We start from the raw sequence: 16,780 nt of genomic DNA, 5'->3' as shown, positions 1-16,780 counted from the left end.
TTGCCGGCCTTTCAATTGGCAGTCAGTGGTAGAAATTTCATTCAAAATTTACCCGTCAGAAACGTTTCTATACAGCGCCAAGTGATAGCGCAGTTCAAAGAATACTGGATCTACGACTTACGCGCCGTAAATTAATGGTTCCTACTGATACTTGGGTGGACCAGATAGATAAGAAAACAATACCTCTATTTGGACGGACCGGCGCCTTAGTGCTAGAATGTGGGTAGAATTATAATTGTCTCGGTCTGCTTATGACCCCCAGTATCTGCGAAGCCAAGTTGGCTTTGTCTTCCAGGTAATAGGACTAATTGGTTTTGTAGTGGTTAAAGCTGAAATTTGAGTCTAGAGGGAGTTAAATTGAATAAGCTTCATTTAACTCCATACCGCGACCTCAATGCGGGTCTTGATAGAATAAACAATTTCTTTTGGCCGTGTTCTATGATTGCCCGAGAAAGAACTGCATGGCCGATGTGTATAAAAGCAAACAGCATTGGGAAACCCCTGCGTTCACGGGCTTCGGGTTCGACCAATATCCATCGAAAACGACCTGTATGCTGCGCCCAGTGGGAAATCTGGTGGTAGTCCAATGGCAAAACTCTCGAGAAGCCCTAATGATGATAGTTTCGAGAGAAGTGTCTCGTGTTATACGTGATCGAAGGCCTTCGCTGTATCCAGACTCAGATCTGTAATGCGAACTAAGACTTTGCTCAGACTTTACTCACGTAAAACTTAGCTGAGTGTGATAGAACGCGAACTTGGCTTTTGCATTGTCAATTGACTGTAAAAAACTTAAACTCAACCAACTTCTACGTAAGTAAAGTCTGGGTAATGTCTAAATACCTACGCTCTTTACATCTCTCTTGCTTTGACCATGGCTAAAAACGCGTACCTACCGTCAGCCTTAGATGAACTGGTGATCCTCTAGGTACACCGAGAGCTGGGTATAATTATGTTTTCTATGATTTTGGAGAGAAGGAAGGTATCCGGCCCACTTTACTTCTTAAGCTCTTAACGTGCAAGGAAAACAGAGGTTGCGAAACCGTCTGATCTAGCACCGCGGGACGGTCCATACGGTATTTCCATCGTCGTTAAAAATTGAGTGGTAGGTACCTATAAAAAGACAGACCTATTCCTTTGCAAAAACTTCATTCAATATTTTTTTCACTGTTTTAAGAAAGAGAACATTGAACCATTTATTGTTGAACCCGGCCGAATACTCACTGTCTAATACTTTGGCCGCTTGGGAGAAACTTGATCTGTTTAAATAAAACTCTTCATATGTTATTAAGACTAAATAAATGCTTTCTACGATTGCTATTTATAATAAATGTTGGGTAAAAGCATAATTTTACGGTACCTGGTCGGTCGCTAGACACTGCAGAAATTTTCTTTAACTAAAGCGAATTGTCACACATTTAAATAAAATGCTTTTCAAAGGATTAAAACGCGTGAAACTTTTACATTAGGTGTTTGGTAAATAACATTTATTTTCGACGTTTCGTTGCATTTGCAGAGCAACGACTGATTTAATGTTAGTAATATAAGTTGGATAACTCGATTTCAATTTAATAGATTCTCTTTTAGCCATTTCTGCTCCAAATGTTCCCATTTTTATAACTTACAATACAAAACGATACACATGTAGATATAGACTTAGGATATAGATAATGTGTAACACCAGAACTGATTCTCTATCATTTTATCTTTGCCTAACCTAATATGTGACTAACAATCATATGTAGGTGGGTACCAAAGTGTCATAATTATAATTTAAAAAGACCAATGCGGTAATAATGATCAGTTCAACAGCGCTTTAACCCCAACGGTTCAAGTCTAATTTATTCAAGAGCACAACAAGGGTATTGTTTCCATTATTTTTGAGCGTTTTCAATAAAAACAGTAAAAGCGCAAAGGGCGCGTGGTCACGTGCGCCGCGGGTGGCCACGTGGCGATGGGTGGGAACTTCCGAACGCGTCACCACGGACTACTACGGACAAGGGTGGGAAAACTGTCAAGGTGGGTATTATACTACATTTATGATTCATAACTCATCATTTGTTCTAATTATATTTGATTATTATGCAGTTATCGAAAATATTGCAATATTGACAGGTCAGATGTGAAATGTTTTTTTCAGCCAGTTGTATTATGTTTGATTTTATTATATATTAATGTATGGGAGGCGATCATGAACGTGATACCATATGTATGTTGTTGTTGATTCCAACGTACTAAATAAACAGGAAGCTAATATATCACTCGCTAAGTCTTCAAAACCCAATAAAGCAATTCTGTATATTTATTTAATTAAAACGTTTTTTTAGTTAGTATTAGGTTCTTGCGCCGCTTCTTCTCTCTCAGAGCGCCATTTGTTTCCGAAGCGGTGGTAGTGTTAGTGTTAGAAGTGACATCAAAAAGAATTCTAAAGGAATCAATTTTGAGAAAATAAATGCCTTTTATGCATTTAAGATTACATTTCACTCATAATATCAGAATATTTTTGACCCTAACTTGAAAGGTCTTGCTTTTCTCATCAACGAGCAATTTCAGAGAATTATAAAAGCCGCATTATAAAAGGAAAATATGGAGATGCTCAGAGCTACGACGTAACCAATAATAGACATTTACATGAAATATGAAAGTGACCGCAACGCGACAAATTGGGCACAAATCAACGTTGCCGGTACCCCTCCCCCCGTGCGAACCCCGCACGAGACAAACCGCGGTGAAAAACCTCCACCTCATTATTGAACATGAATTAATCACACTTGTCGATTTCTGTAGTGCAGGGCTCGTAAAGTCGATACTTTTTTAATGGAGTTTTGGTGTAAGTTTTGTTTGAATAGATGAATAATCGATGCTTACCTGATGGTCTTCGCCGTCCATGCTCTCTTGCAACAACCAGAGGGGGCACAGGATTTCGGCTAACTTTTAAAGTGGTTGATTTTTTTTTCATTTGTACCTATATATTTGGTACATTATTGACGGACATTCATTCAACCTCATTACTGTCATTATACAGTCAAGAGATATAAAGTAGTATTTGCTACAAACGGTTAGTATTGTGGTACGGCTGCACTTAATTTGTGTAATATAGTAAAAAATAAAAAGTAAAATGTGTAATATAGTAAGTAAGCAAATTCTACCTAATAGTTTTAGATATGAAAAATATTACCCATAACAAATATTTAATTTAGATAAATTTGGAACCAAGTACCTAACCTGCCTACCGACTCTATGTGCGCTTAAACTGTATAATTTATTTGAAATAATTTAATTTTCAAATTATAAAATTTAAATGTTTGCCAATTATTTAAAAAATATGAACATACCGATGCTGTTTTATACTTCAAAATTTTGGCTCCCTTTGCTCGTTTCTTGCGGAATTAACCAGTTTATAAAGGTTATTAAACAACTCCTATCACGTTCATACTACGAATGAGATATGCAAACCGATTCCAAGCCTTGATATAAACCGTAAAGAAGTTTATTCTACGATGCTAGAGATGGCTCTACACATTAAATAATATAATACATAATAAAATATCGATAAACCCATCACATCCCTATTGCAATGAATATTGTATGTTGCAATTTGTGTAATTTGATTAAGCTGTACCTGCGTGGTGTGCTATAGTTTTCATAAACGATGTCTGTCGACTCTAATAAATTGAGTTTTTATTATTATTTTATCTTCACTTAATACAGTACATAATACGCTATAAGTTTTTAATACAAATTTTGAGTGAATTCAGTTTTGAGAAATTGTTTGATTTTCATACAATTTATATTAGTTTAACCTGTATTTATCTATGTCTGTATGTATGTAACGGATAGGAACGTGATTTCATGATCCACTTCACAAAGTCGGAGTAAATTGAACACGTACACTTAACAAGAACCTGTTACAACTCAATATTTTCATAAGTATTTCATCTGTGCCAACCATCAGGATGAAACTCTTGAACAGTAATAAACTTTTTCTTGACAATGGACCAGTGGTTAAGTGCGTCGGTGGTGGAATGTGTACCACTACTGTGGCACAGCTCCGGTTCGATACTGGCCTGCAACGTACTAATATGTATTAGTCGAATTCATATATTTATTTGACGTTTTATAAAGGCGGCAACGCTCTTCATTTTCCCATTCCTCTGAATTTGGGCTGCGGTGGTCCCATAGGTACGCGGCTTAGGTAGAAGTTCATGGCAGTCCTGTTGCGACCAGTTTTTTTTTAATGGAAAGAGGAGGACAAACGAGCGTACGCTCAGCTGGTGTTAAGTGATCACCGCCGCCCACATTCTCTTGCAATACCAGAGGAATCACAGGAGCGATGCCAGCCTTTAAGGAAGGTGTACGCGCTTTTTTTACCCATGTCGTATCGTCCCGGAAACACCGCACAAGGAAGCTCACTCCACAGCTTTGTAATACGTGGAAGAAAGCTCCTTGAATAGCGCACAGTTGAGGACCGCCACACATCCAGACGGTGGGGATAATATACTAATTTGTGGCGTGTCGAGCGAAGGTGGAATTCGGCGGCAGGAATCAGGTGAAACAACTGTTCGGAACACTCCCCGTGATAAATGCGGTAGAAGACGCTCAATGAAGCGACGTCTTTACGCCAAGTGATCCAGCCGTTTGCAGAGCACTTGGTCCCCGACAATTCAAGCTGCTCTGCGTTGCATGGGGTCAAATGGATCGAGCTGATACTGGGATGCGCCGGTGTCCGGCACCAGAGATGGTGCGCCTGCGCTTTGTAGAGCGCTAGAATGTGGGCCGACATGAAGTATTGCCGTGCTCTATTTATGACGCCCAGCTTCATCGAAGCCAATTTGGCTTTCCTTCTAGATGGCCACGGAATCGGCAATCGCTGGAGATTTTGAAACCCAGTATTCTGATGCTAGGCGAGGCTTCAAGGGAAGTGTTGTCGAAGAGCGGTGATACGACAAATGGTTTTTTTAGTGGTAAACGCGCGAACTTGAATCTTCTGGGGGTTAAATTGGACACGGTTAAACTCAACTCAAGTGGCAGAAGAATTCGTCTGCCCAAAAAGATACTACTACGTTTACGCATTATTAACGGTAATTTTGTAGTATGTACGTTCGATTGTCTTCCACTTCCATAAGGGTAATTGAGAGCAGATTAAACGTTTCATCTTTAGATATAAAATCTTATTATTGATGGTATTAGAGGGGAGGGAACCTACTATATAATGTGCCCTATTCTCATGCGTTGACTGATATACTATATGACTTTCACAAACGCAGTAAAAGTTGATCGAATGAGTAACGTTTTATCTATGCAATTCAGTTCGCAGACAACATAAACCATATTATAATTTACATACATTACCCAACGATAGGCACGCGTATTTAATCAATCAAACCCCTCGCTCTTATCACAGACATCCCGACAAATTACATATTAATACTTGCAACACTAAAAAGCTCACGTCACAGGACCCTCCTAATAAAATATGCTGATCAGCGGAAGTAGAGCGCGTGCGGCGAATATAATTATATTTTTACAAGCATTATTGTAATGTGTGAGGGCCGAGGTGCCATCTGAGGGCCCAGAACAGGTAGGGACACTAATAGGATGATTCTGTTGTTCGATTGTTGGCGGGCAGATGTTCGTTTTAACGGATAATTTGATGTGATATATTATTTTATTGCTTTTAAATTATTTGCCGGCAAATAAAGGGAATAGCGAAACAACGGTGTGTGATTATTACTTTAAGGTGCGTGATAAGCTACGTCTTACACTCTCTCACATACGTTAGTTTTAGTGCGCGTGCGTTGCTGAAAACAGAGGCTAACAGCTCGCTGCTATTTTTTTGATGTGTTGACAGGTGCCACAGTCTATCTCGACGTATAAATTATCTAAGTGATCAACAATTGGTTAGACTAATTTAATCATTGTTTAAATCTTCGAATTAAAATAAAGCATAAGGTTTAATAAAATCCAGTTTAAAGTCACGGTTATCTCTGAAAAGCATCAAGGCTAGGTTTTAATAAGAAATACAACTATTTTTTGTTGTTTCTTTAAAAAGTAATTAAAATATATATCGTATAATGGTGTATGATTCTGAATTCGTGAATTTTACTCTGGATCATAGTGCTCACTAAGTAGTTGAGTAAAGAATTCTCAGAGCGCTAGAATACACGAACGATCGTTACATAGCTGTGCGTGCAGCTCATTCTCATTTAATTCTTACGGAAAATGTTGGCGCCTTTAAATCTTTCAACTCAAAAATTATAATCTAACTACGCGCTTACTTATTCACGCCTATCTCCCACACGGGTAGAACGGAGGTGGAGAGAGGGTTACATGGCTTATAGATAAATGTTTATATTCGATAAATGAGATGTTGACATATGTCTAATATTAGATTAAATTAAATTGACCTTCAAAAAATATATTAATTCTAGTCCTTAAATAATTACATCAAATTTATTTATTTAATAGATACACACAACAGAATTACAACAAATACATCATAAACAAAAAAAACTATCAGCTAAATACAAGATAGGCTGCAACTCCACGAGGGTATGGTATAGGGGCTCCTGTTTCCGCAATTAGACCACTAGCATGGGTCCATTTTGCGTGCACTAATGGCCAGTTACTCCAACCAGCCCAGCTCCTTCCAGAAGTTCAGAACATTCCTGGGGTGTTCGCAGACTTCCTGGAGCGACCTCGTATTAAGGTTTTTGCCCGTTGGTTGGCCACCCTCGCACATTCCAGGATTACGTGAGCGACCGTTTCGTCTTCGGCCAGACAGCCTCTGCACTTAGGACTGTCCGTTACGCCGATTGTGAAGAGGTGTTTGTTTAGTGATGTGTGACCCGTCAGGGTGCCCACCATTATACGGATGTCATGTCTGTTGAGGCTGATAAGTCTACGTGTCAGTTTGGGCGATAGTGCAGGTATCGCCTCCTTCGACTGTCTACAGCTTGAGACATTCACCCATCGGGTGTTGTGTAAGTGGTTGGTGAGAGAGCGTATCCATGAGCGCATTTGGTTGAAGGGCAGTGGCAGTAGTGGCAATAGACCAGTCACTACATTTGCCGATTCCCGCCTTGCAAGCTCATCCGCTGCATCATTTCCCAACGAACCGCTATGTCCCTTGATCCATTGCAGAGTTACCCGGTTATAAGAGGCAACCTGTTCAAGGGTTTGGTGACACTCGTGTATTAGTGCTGAGTTGTAGGTGGTACCCTTCAACGCTGTTAGTACCGCCATGCTGTCAGAAAGAATTCTGATTCTGTGGCCGTGTACTTTTCTTCTTAATATTGCGCTGGCGGCGTCCTTAATGGATACGCACTCACATTGGAAGATGGAGCTGTGTGTGCCCAAGGGTATGGAAGTGTGTATGTTCAGTTCCTGTGAGAAGATGCCAGCACCAGTTCCAGTAGCCATTTTCGAGCCGTCTGTGTAAATTCTTAATTCATTTACACCAGACTGGTCTGCATCTTTCTCACATAGCTGTATGTGATAGTTTCTATTAAAAGCATGTGTTTTAGGTATCTTGTCGCATGGTGCCTCACAGAGTGGATAGTCCTTTGTTACCCTATTCCAGAGATTATCTGTTAGGCAGTCTTAATTCTTCCATACACCCAACAAACAGCTTTAGACGTAGAGTCGCCATTGTCGCTTCATGTTGAAAGTGTATGTCGAGTGGTGTTAGCCCTAGAATAGTTTCAATCAAATCAAATCATGCATCTTGTAATGGCTGTGCAAGCCAGCCGCTGGAAACGCTGCAGCTTAGTTTGTACTGTCACAAGCTCTGTCCTGGGCCACCAAGCTATTGCTCCGTAGGAGATTATTGGTCTGATGACTGCTGTGTAGAGCCATTTACTTATCTTTGGAGCAAGGCCCCAAGTTTTGCCTATGAGTCTTCTGCACTGCCAATAGATGATGCACGCTTTTTCCAGCTTGTGTTCGAGGTGTTTGTTCCAAAGCATCTTACTATCCAATATTTTATTTTATTTTATTTTATTTTATTTTATTTGGACAACTTACAGTGTTACAATAACTTAATTACTAAATAATAGTGTGAACATTTTACACCATTTAATAGTTTTCGCGTATTGTTTCTAATAACACATAGCGTAATATAGGTACATTTTTTTTTATACAAGTATTATATATAATATGTTAATAATTACATAGGTATTACATTTATTATGTTCAGAGAGAATTTAAACACTACGTTCAATTATGTTTATAGTAACAGTTAGGGAAACACATTAAACCAGTTTTTAGTAATTTTTGATCTGATAGAATTTGTGGATGAATTAAACAGGTCAAAATCAGGAAAGCCTTTAAGATTATTTATGCAGTGAGAAATTTATATTCGAGAGAAGATGGGGAGCGTCAATGTGACATTGTGCTATTTTTGTTAAGAATAGAATATCAGCTATTTTGCGTCTCTCGTGGAGTGGTAATATATGATATATATATATATATATCTCCTGCATCTTGAATCATAATCATTGTCGTATGTCTTGCACTTATATTCAAGGTATTTAACAAATCTGCGTTGGATTGATTCTAATCTGTTAATATATATATCATACTGAGGGTTCCAAATTTGTGTACAATACTCGAGTATGCTACGAACATATGTACAATACAAGGTTTTTATAACCTTGATACTTGAGAATTGGGAACAGGATCTCTTGATAAATCCTATACACTGGTTGGCTCTATTAGCGATATTTTCAATGTGTTTATCATATGAAAGCTTAGAGTCGTGAATTACGCCTACATCACGTATCTCATTTACAATTTTGAGTGGATGACCATTAAGTGAATATTGAAATTTAATAAAATTAGGCTTACGGGTCAATGTTATAGCGTAACATTTCTGAACGTTCAGGTCTAGTTTGTTGATGCTACAGTATTTTTCAAACCTGTGCATGTCTTGTTGTAATAAAAGACAGTCATCTACGTCACGAATTTGTTTAAATATTTTCATATCATCTGCGTATAGTAGGAATTTGGAATGTTGAAAACAAGCAGCGATATCGTTAATGAAGATATTAAACAAGAATGGAGCCAACAAGGATCCTTTAGGGACCCCAGAGGGCACGAAGTTCCATTCTGATGAGTATCCGTTGAGAACCACAGCATGTGATCTGTTCTCAATGTACGAGGTAAACCACCTATATAAATTACCATGAATTCCTGCCGAAAGAATTTTCTGGAGTAGTATTTTATGGTCAATTCGATCGAATGCCTTGCGAAAATCTGTGAATATGGAGTCTACTTGACCCCCAGAATCCATGTTAAATGTTGTGTAATTTAGGAATGATAGTAGATTAGACGTAGTTGAGCGATTTCTAATAAATCCATGCTGTTCGGGGATAAATAAGGTTGATAAACTATTATGGACTTGGGTGTAGACTAATTTTTCAAAAACTTTAGCGAAAATGCATAACTTTGAAATTGGCCTGTAATTTTTAATGTCATTTCTGCTGCCATTTTTGTGTATGGGGGTGATAAATGCAGACTTCCAGATTTTCGGAACTACTCCTTCCTGTAATGAACGTTTGAATAATATAGTAAGAGGTTCCGTTAGTACATCTGCGCATTTTTGTATAAATAATGGGGGAATTCGATCAGGGGGTATGACCCCTAGGTATTTAACTTCTTTAGTAAGGCTTAGTTCGATGTTGAACAGCTTTGGTAATGTAAGATTACCGAGGCTGCGTTTGTTTGTGAATAGTATTAGCTCCGTCTTTGACGGGTTAGCTGTTAGTTAAAGCAGATCTCATGAGGCTACATGAGACGCTCTCAACTGGTCCTGTTATTAAAATGGCGAGGTCGTCAGCATAGCCCACCGTGTACAGTTTCTTTTTGTTTAGCCTTGTGATGAGCTCATCCACCACAAGGTTCCAGAGCAGCGGCGAGAGTACCCCTCCTTGTGAGCAGCCCGTTGCCACCACACATCTAGTACTGGTGTTCACAGTGAATCGTATCGTCCTATGCCTCAAGATGCTGTCTATCCACCCGGCAATTGTGTGAAAGAGGTTTTGTCAAAGGCGCCTTTGATATCTATAAAAGCACTTAAGGTTGATTGTTTATGTGATAATCCTTTCATTACAAGAGATGTTGTTACACAGTAAAGTGCGGATTCGGTTGATTTGCCCTGATAAAAAGCCGTGTTGGTTGGCATGTAGCGGTTTTTGTATGAGAGCATAACGCAGAGTCTGCGTTAGGGATATTAGGGATTACTCTAGAGTCTTCAACAAAAATGATGTGAGACTGATAGGTAAGGTATGAATAAAAATGATGTGAGATTAGGGATTACTCTAGAGTCTTCAACAAAAATGATGTGAGACTGATAGGCCTGTAGGATTTGGGGTTAGTATAATCACTTTTGCCGGGCTAGGGATAAATACCACTTTTACCTCCCTCCACTGGAGCGGTATGTATTTGTAGGCCAGGCATGCCCTAAAGATAGCAGTTAGATGTTCTGCCCCATACCGCTCCATTGTAGCAGCCCTGGGAAGATCCCGTCCAGGCTACCTGATTTAAATGGAAGAAAGCTGTTAATTGCCCACATTACCTTGTCTTTGTCTACCACCCTGTGAGCTGTGGTCCAATCCGTTTGATCCGGTGTGTTGCTCTGCGTCGCGCCTCCTCCTCCCACGTCTGGTTGTTGGTGATGCGGCATCCAGGAAAGTGAGTTTGCAGGAACAGTTTGCAGGTCTCGGTGTCGGATTTGGTTTATGTGCCGTCGGATTTTTTCAAGCAACCTAGATTTCGCTCTGGGTCGCGTGAAAGGATGATTTTTACTTAAGCCGCTTTTGTGGAATCAATTTTAGTGCAGAAGCGTCTCCAGCTTTCTCTCTTCCTTTCGCGGATGCGCTTCTTGAAACGGTATTGGGCCTGTTTGTATGCGTCGCAGTCGTCTGGTGCCCGGGTATTTTTGGCTCTGTTGAACAGCATCTTTACTTTGCAGCGCAGCCTATCTAGCTCAGGACCCCACCACACACTTTTGTCGTTTGAGTAGGGCTTTGTCGAAGTAAGAGGGCACGTCTGTTCATAGCTGTTGATTAGCGTTTGAGTTATGTTAGTTACATGAGTTTCTATACCTGCGGTACCATTATAATCGTTTGGTAGGGAAATGGTCTTAAGCTCATTTCTCACCAAACTGTCGTATTTGGTGCGGTCTGTTTTACGCGGGTTCCGCCTTGGTAGGGCAGGTTTGATGTTTAAGCGGAGGTTGTACCTAATCCATCTGTGATCCGAGCATGAAGGTTCGTCCGACACGTGCCAGTCTTTAACGAGTGAAGAGACATGGTCGGTTGCTCCACGAGGTGTGTACACAGCATGTTTAGCATAAATTAATAATTATTAAAATACAACAATAATAACAATAATAATAAAACATACAATTGAAATTGACCTAAGTGCTTAAAATATAGAGTTTATTAATGTTAAATCAATTATAATAATAACTAGAATTTTGTAATGAAATAAAAATGAATTAATACTTAATAATAATTTTGCATGCCAAAAATGGCCGCTTACATTGATACCTAAAAATTATTTACACCCATTGTTACATGTTTTCTGGCAAAATAAAAGGTTTATGCCAACGAACCCCCGTTTGCCACAATCCTGATATCCATCCCTTTCCATCTTCGACTACCATCAAATCTTTCAATGTAATCTTGTTTTCGTACTCTCAACCTGGCCTCTGTTCTTTCTGGGTGAAATCGAAGGCCCATTAAGACTACAAACTTACATCTTTTTTTAAAAGTATATAATAAATAGTATTCTTAACTGATCATGATAATAATATGGTATAGCATTCGGACTCCATTATCCCAAATTAGGGACGAGACGAGCAGGACGTTCAGCTGATAGTATTGACACGCCCTGCCCATTGTAATGCAGTGCCACTCAGAATGATTGAAAAACCCAAAAATTCTTAGAGGCACTACAACTGCGCTCGCCACTAACACTTGTGTTGTCTTGACTTAAACTGCTTTACTCATAATAAAACGCTTTTCGAAGGTATAAAGCTATATTAGTTAAACCGTGCTTTAAGCCTATCGAACGTTCGATAAAATTATTATTCATATTCGTTAGATAAATTTCCCTTAACTAATACGTCTCTATAGTACGCAATGTTGCCATTTCGTACAAAAAAACATGCTTTTAACTAATTTAATGCGGAACTGTCAATGGAAACAGACATCTTTTCAATGTCAATGGTTTGTCAGTTGTCAAAAGTCGATGTCAAAATAATTTCAAACTTCAAAAATCATAGTTTTGAAGTCTGTTGGTTGTCAATCTATGAAGGATATCCAAAAACTTTGAGCGGGAAGCTATTTATCACATTATTTAACGAAAAGCTGATCGATGTCGGCCATGTTTTTTTGCGTTCGAGTGCTTAAAATAGGTTTAAAGCAGGGTCCTACCTACTATAAGTCACGTCAGCTTTATCGAAGAGATAATGAGCGTTTGAGCCCTATTAAGCGATTATGAATACCATTTTTAACAAGCGTATATTAGCGATGTTTTAAATCTCTGCCAAGTCATTATGAATAAGACAGTTAGTGTTTACTGTTGCTCCAATAGTAGTAGACTCTTTACTATTACCCAAATATCATCAGTTTAGAACAAGTCTTTTAAAGTTCCAGCAGAAAGTTACAGCATGTATCTATTGTAAGCAACAATAGCAATTAAGGTTTTTATAATTCTCTTAAACAGCTCATGAAGCATTTATTCTTCAACTAAAAGTTAGTTATCTATCATGTGCCGACTAATAATGTATAACAAACAATAAAATATTTTATCATTTACCACAATTTTCAAAAATAGTCACCGATCAAGTCTAGATCTATGTGAGCATGACAAAACCTGCCCGTTCAGTAACTTAAAAATTATACAGATCTTACTATATATGTCAGAGTGATTTTGATTTAACAATTTTTAGTCTATCGACTAATTAATCCGTACTCAATAACAAAAGTAATTCGGCACGGCCACAATTAATTATATTAAATCCAAATAAAAATAACATGAACGCGTGTCTGTCTGTGCGCCCACTCCAATGGTCACGCTCTATCGAGTCCTGAAGGAAAAGCACGCGGACATAACAAGCGCGAATCTATTACCACAAAAAACATCCCTTTAATTAATTAAAATAGAGTCCAAATATGCTAAGCAAATTGTTTTGAGTTTAAGTACTAACGTGAATTCGACCTTATAGTCTTGTTTTAGAGTTTTAATTTGTGTGTCGTTGTGTATGGTTTTAATAACGATGCAACAATGATATAAAACATAGAAAGGGTCACACGGTTTATAATTGCAGTTCAATTTGTTTGTGTGGAGGACCCAGATAATTAACTATTTCATTATATTCAAGATCTTTTTTATTCCCACGGGTTTGGAATACTTGCATACTTACTACGAAACATAAACATGGAGCCTTTGACTATTTTTCCATACATACTATTATATATTAAATGCAAAAAGAAACTGTCTAATGTCATATTATAAGCAATTATTAATATCAGTTTTAATTTTAGCTGTTATCGTACTCTTCAAAAGCGTTAAACTCTAGGTTTTTTTTTTATGGAATAGGAGGACAAACGAGCGTACGGGTCACCTGATTTTAAGTGATCACCGCCGCCCACAATCTCTTGCAACACCAGAGGAATCACAGGAGCATTGCCGGCCTTTAAGGAAGGTGAACTCTACTCTATTGCTACGAGAAATAGAATTTTTCTCGTCGGAAAGTGTGAAAAGAGAAGAAAAAGACATTTTTGCACTTTAAAATAACACAACACAACTACACAAATGTATTTCAGATTGGTTGTGACCACTTTTAAAGAAGGCTGCTCAACAAACAGTTCATTTGACAGCTATCATACATTAAGAGTCGTTTCAGTAAGCCGTTTTTATTAAAAGTAGCTGCTAGATTCCACTTTATTTAAGAAACACATTTCAATTTCACTTTTAAAATTACCAAACTGTATTTTAATAATCTCTCGAATAGTTGAGTAGGACTTAAGAACTTAGGAGACTTTCCAGTATTTGGGCGTTACACGAGTAAGTAAATAATCTAAATTAATTCAAAACTATAAATATATTAACCGGCTAGATTATGGGTAACGCAACGGCGCCTTTTTCCGTCGTGAAGCAGTAATGTGTAAACATTATTGTGTTTCGGTCTGAAGGGCGCTGTAGCTAGTGAAATTACTGGGCGAATGAGACTTGACATCTTATGTCTCAAGGTGACGAGCGCAGTTGTAGTGCCTCTTAGAATTTTTGGGGTTTTCTATAATCCTGAGCGGCTCTGCATTGAATGGGCAGGGCGCATCAATTACCATCAGTTGAACGTCCAGCTCGTCTTGTCCCTTATTTTCATAAAAATAAATGCATGCTGTAACTTTCTGCTGGAACTTTAAGAGATTTGTTCTTAAATGATGGTTTTTGAGTAATAATAAAGAGAATAGTACTTTGAGTCTTGTGTTAGTACATAAGTTATTGAAACCACTCTGAAACTTTGAGTATTAAAATTAAATATGCTAAAGAAATATTAATTGACTTCATTGCAAACCACTTAAGTGAATTATGTAAAAGTAGTAAGGGTTAGGTAAATAGTATATATACTCGAATTAAGGTAGTCATATTTATTCACCAAAGAGCCTTATATACATAGCTGTAACAACTTGGTGTTTCGTATATGAAAGAGAGTTTAATACGGGGCTACTTCTCGTTTCAATAGTTTTTCTGAGAACCTTAATTGATTTTAATATTTGTTTCATAAAGAAACAACGTTATGTCAAATTGACTTATATACTCGATTATTTTTGATATTTAAAACGTTTTTATACTGCGATATGTTAGGTGAAGCAAATATTAATATATATAAATTACGTGACACGTTGTTTGTCCGCGATGAACTCCTAAACTAATGAACGGATTTTAATGGGGATAACTTCATGGAGTGCAGTTTAATCCAACAAAGAGATACCTATAAATATTTTAATTTCCAATATTTGTTTTGTATATACATATTTTCTATGAGAGAATTTATTGACGCATGGTTTGACAGTTCTGCTGTGAAACAATTTCATTATATACAAATAATTTAAGTTTTCTTTAGTGTTAATTAAGATTTTGGCGAGACAACACGTCCTGAGGATGCCTCGTGTAGAGGCGAAACACGTGTCGAATTGTTTTAAACACAAATATTGGCGGAATTAACACAAAAAGAAAACTTAAATCATTTGTATAGTTATGGATATCCGCAAAGTAACGCCTAATTCAATAAAAATTTCATTATAGTTAACAACAGGGAGCATTGACGACAATGACATATTTTACAAAATAATTCTTGATGTTATGAAATATTATTGACAAATTCATAAAAAACAATATTTTATTTATTATGCACAGAACAACGTCTGTCGGGTCAACTAGTATTATATATACTTGATGTTACATGAAACAAATACACTTTCTCACAAATTATTCGAAATATAATCGCAGCGTAAAGCATTTCACGGCAGCATCTGTTAATTAAGAATTTTTAAAAGTTTCTCTTTTCAGGAAGGGAATGGCATATTTCGTTATCCAATTGCAATCCCGATTTGCCAAACTTTTTCTTGCGTGATTTATGTTACAATCCTGCCTAAATACTAATAATAATAAAACTTTAATATCCGATCTATTGATCGTTATGTTGATCTGTTTCTTCAATCCATGTATGTTTCGACGAATTGGTATTCTAACTTGATATTTGTATGAAGGTTGTGAAGATAGTTAAATGATTTTGATTGGTACTATAGTGTGGATTTGGAAGACTGAAGACTTAACTTCTACTTTGTCGTCTAAGCACACAAGTTTTTTTTGTAATTATAATGGTATATTTAATAATTTCGCTCTATCAGTATTATTTTAATCATGAAAACAGTGTTTCGCAATTTTTTACTTGACAATGTTCATTGTTTTATGTTTTTAGGATTCATGATTCAGGATGAACCTCAAAAGTAAAAAATGTAACCCTTATGGGATCACTTTGTTCTTCGTCCGTCTGTATGTCTGTCTGTGAAGACCCTTTATCTCGGGAAAGCGTGAATCCAGTTACGCATCGATTCTGAGGTGTAGAGTTAAAATTAAAACTATATAATCAAGTCTATAGTCTTGTGAAGCTGTGAAAAAATTTCAAACTTCTGAGTTTACGCAAATAAAATAAGGCTAAACAATTTGTTATATTTTAAAGTGCTAATCCTTCTTTTTTGAAAGAGCGACATCTCAAGGGTTGAGCAGGTTAATTATTTATTTATTTAGGCAACTAACAAATTACTCTCTTTACATGCTTAAACTTAAAATATATTAAAAGTATGGATAAGAGTTAATTCGCTTATAAGCTACCACAGCATTCATAATTTTAACTACGTTTATAAGACAGCAATTTTAACAATTTAAAAACTAAAATCTTTAAATATCGTTTAATATATTCAATTTATGACTAAGAATGAAAAAAACTTTACTCTTTTTTATAAGTATAGGTATGTACCTAATAATATGTACGGTTTGACTTTTACATCGTAATATAAAAGTTATCATATTATACTTAATCGAGATTCAATGATTAAATTGATTGTAACATCTTAACAATGTAAAGCCAAGTTTAAATGATTCAAAACATAATGCTAATACATTCTTAACATAAGAGGTGTGAATTTTTTCTTAAATAATCTTACCGTGTTCTAAATTACCTCCAAATATCATGTTTTCTTACCACACG

General features: G+C 37.1%; 1 protein-coding gene across 1 annotated transcript in view; it reads left to right on the top strand.

The window, feature by feature from the left end:
- The window catches only part of LOC126970105 (uncharacterized), a 106,124-nt gene that overhangs the window by 50,106 nt on the left and 39,238 nt on the right, over window positions 1–16,780 (top strand). The gene's annotated exons all lie outside the window — the stretch shown is intronic.

This window comes from Leptidea sinapis, chromosome 20, assembly GCF_905404315.1.
Source record: "Leptidea sinapis chromosome 20, ilLepSina1.1, whole genome shotgun sequence".
NCBI classification, from domain to species: domain Eukaryota; kingdom Metazoa; phylum Arthropoda; class Insecta; order Lepidoptera; family Pieridae; genus Leptidea; species Leptidea sinapis.
This window is presented reverse-complemented; position numbering and strand designations above follow the sequence as displayed.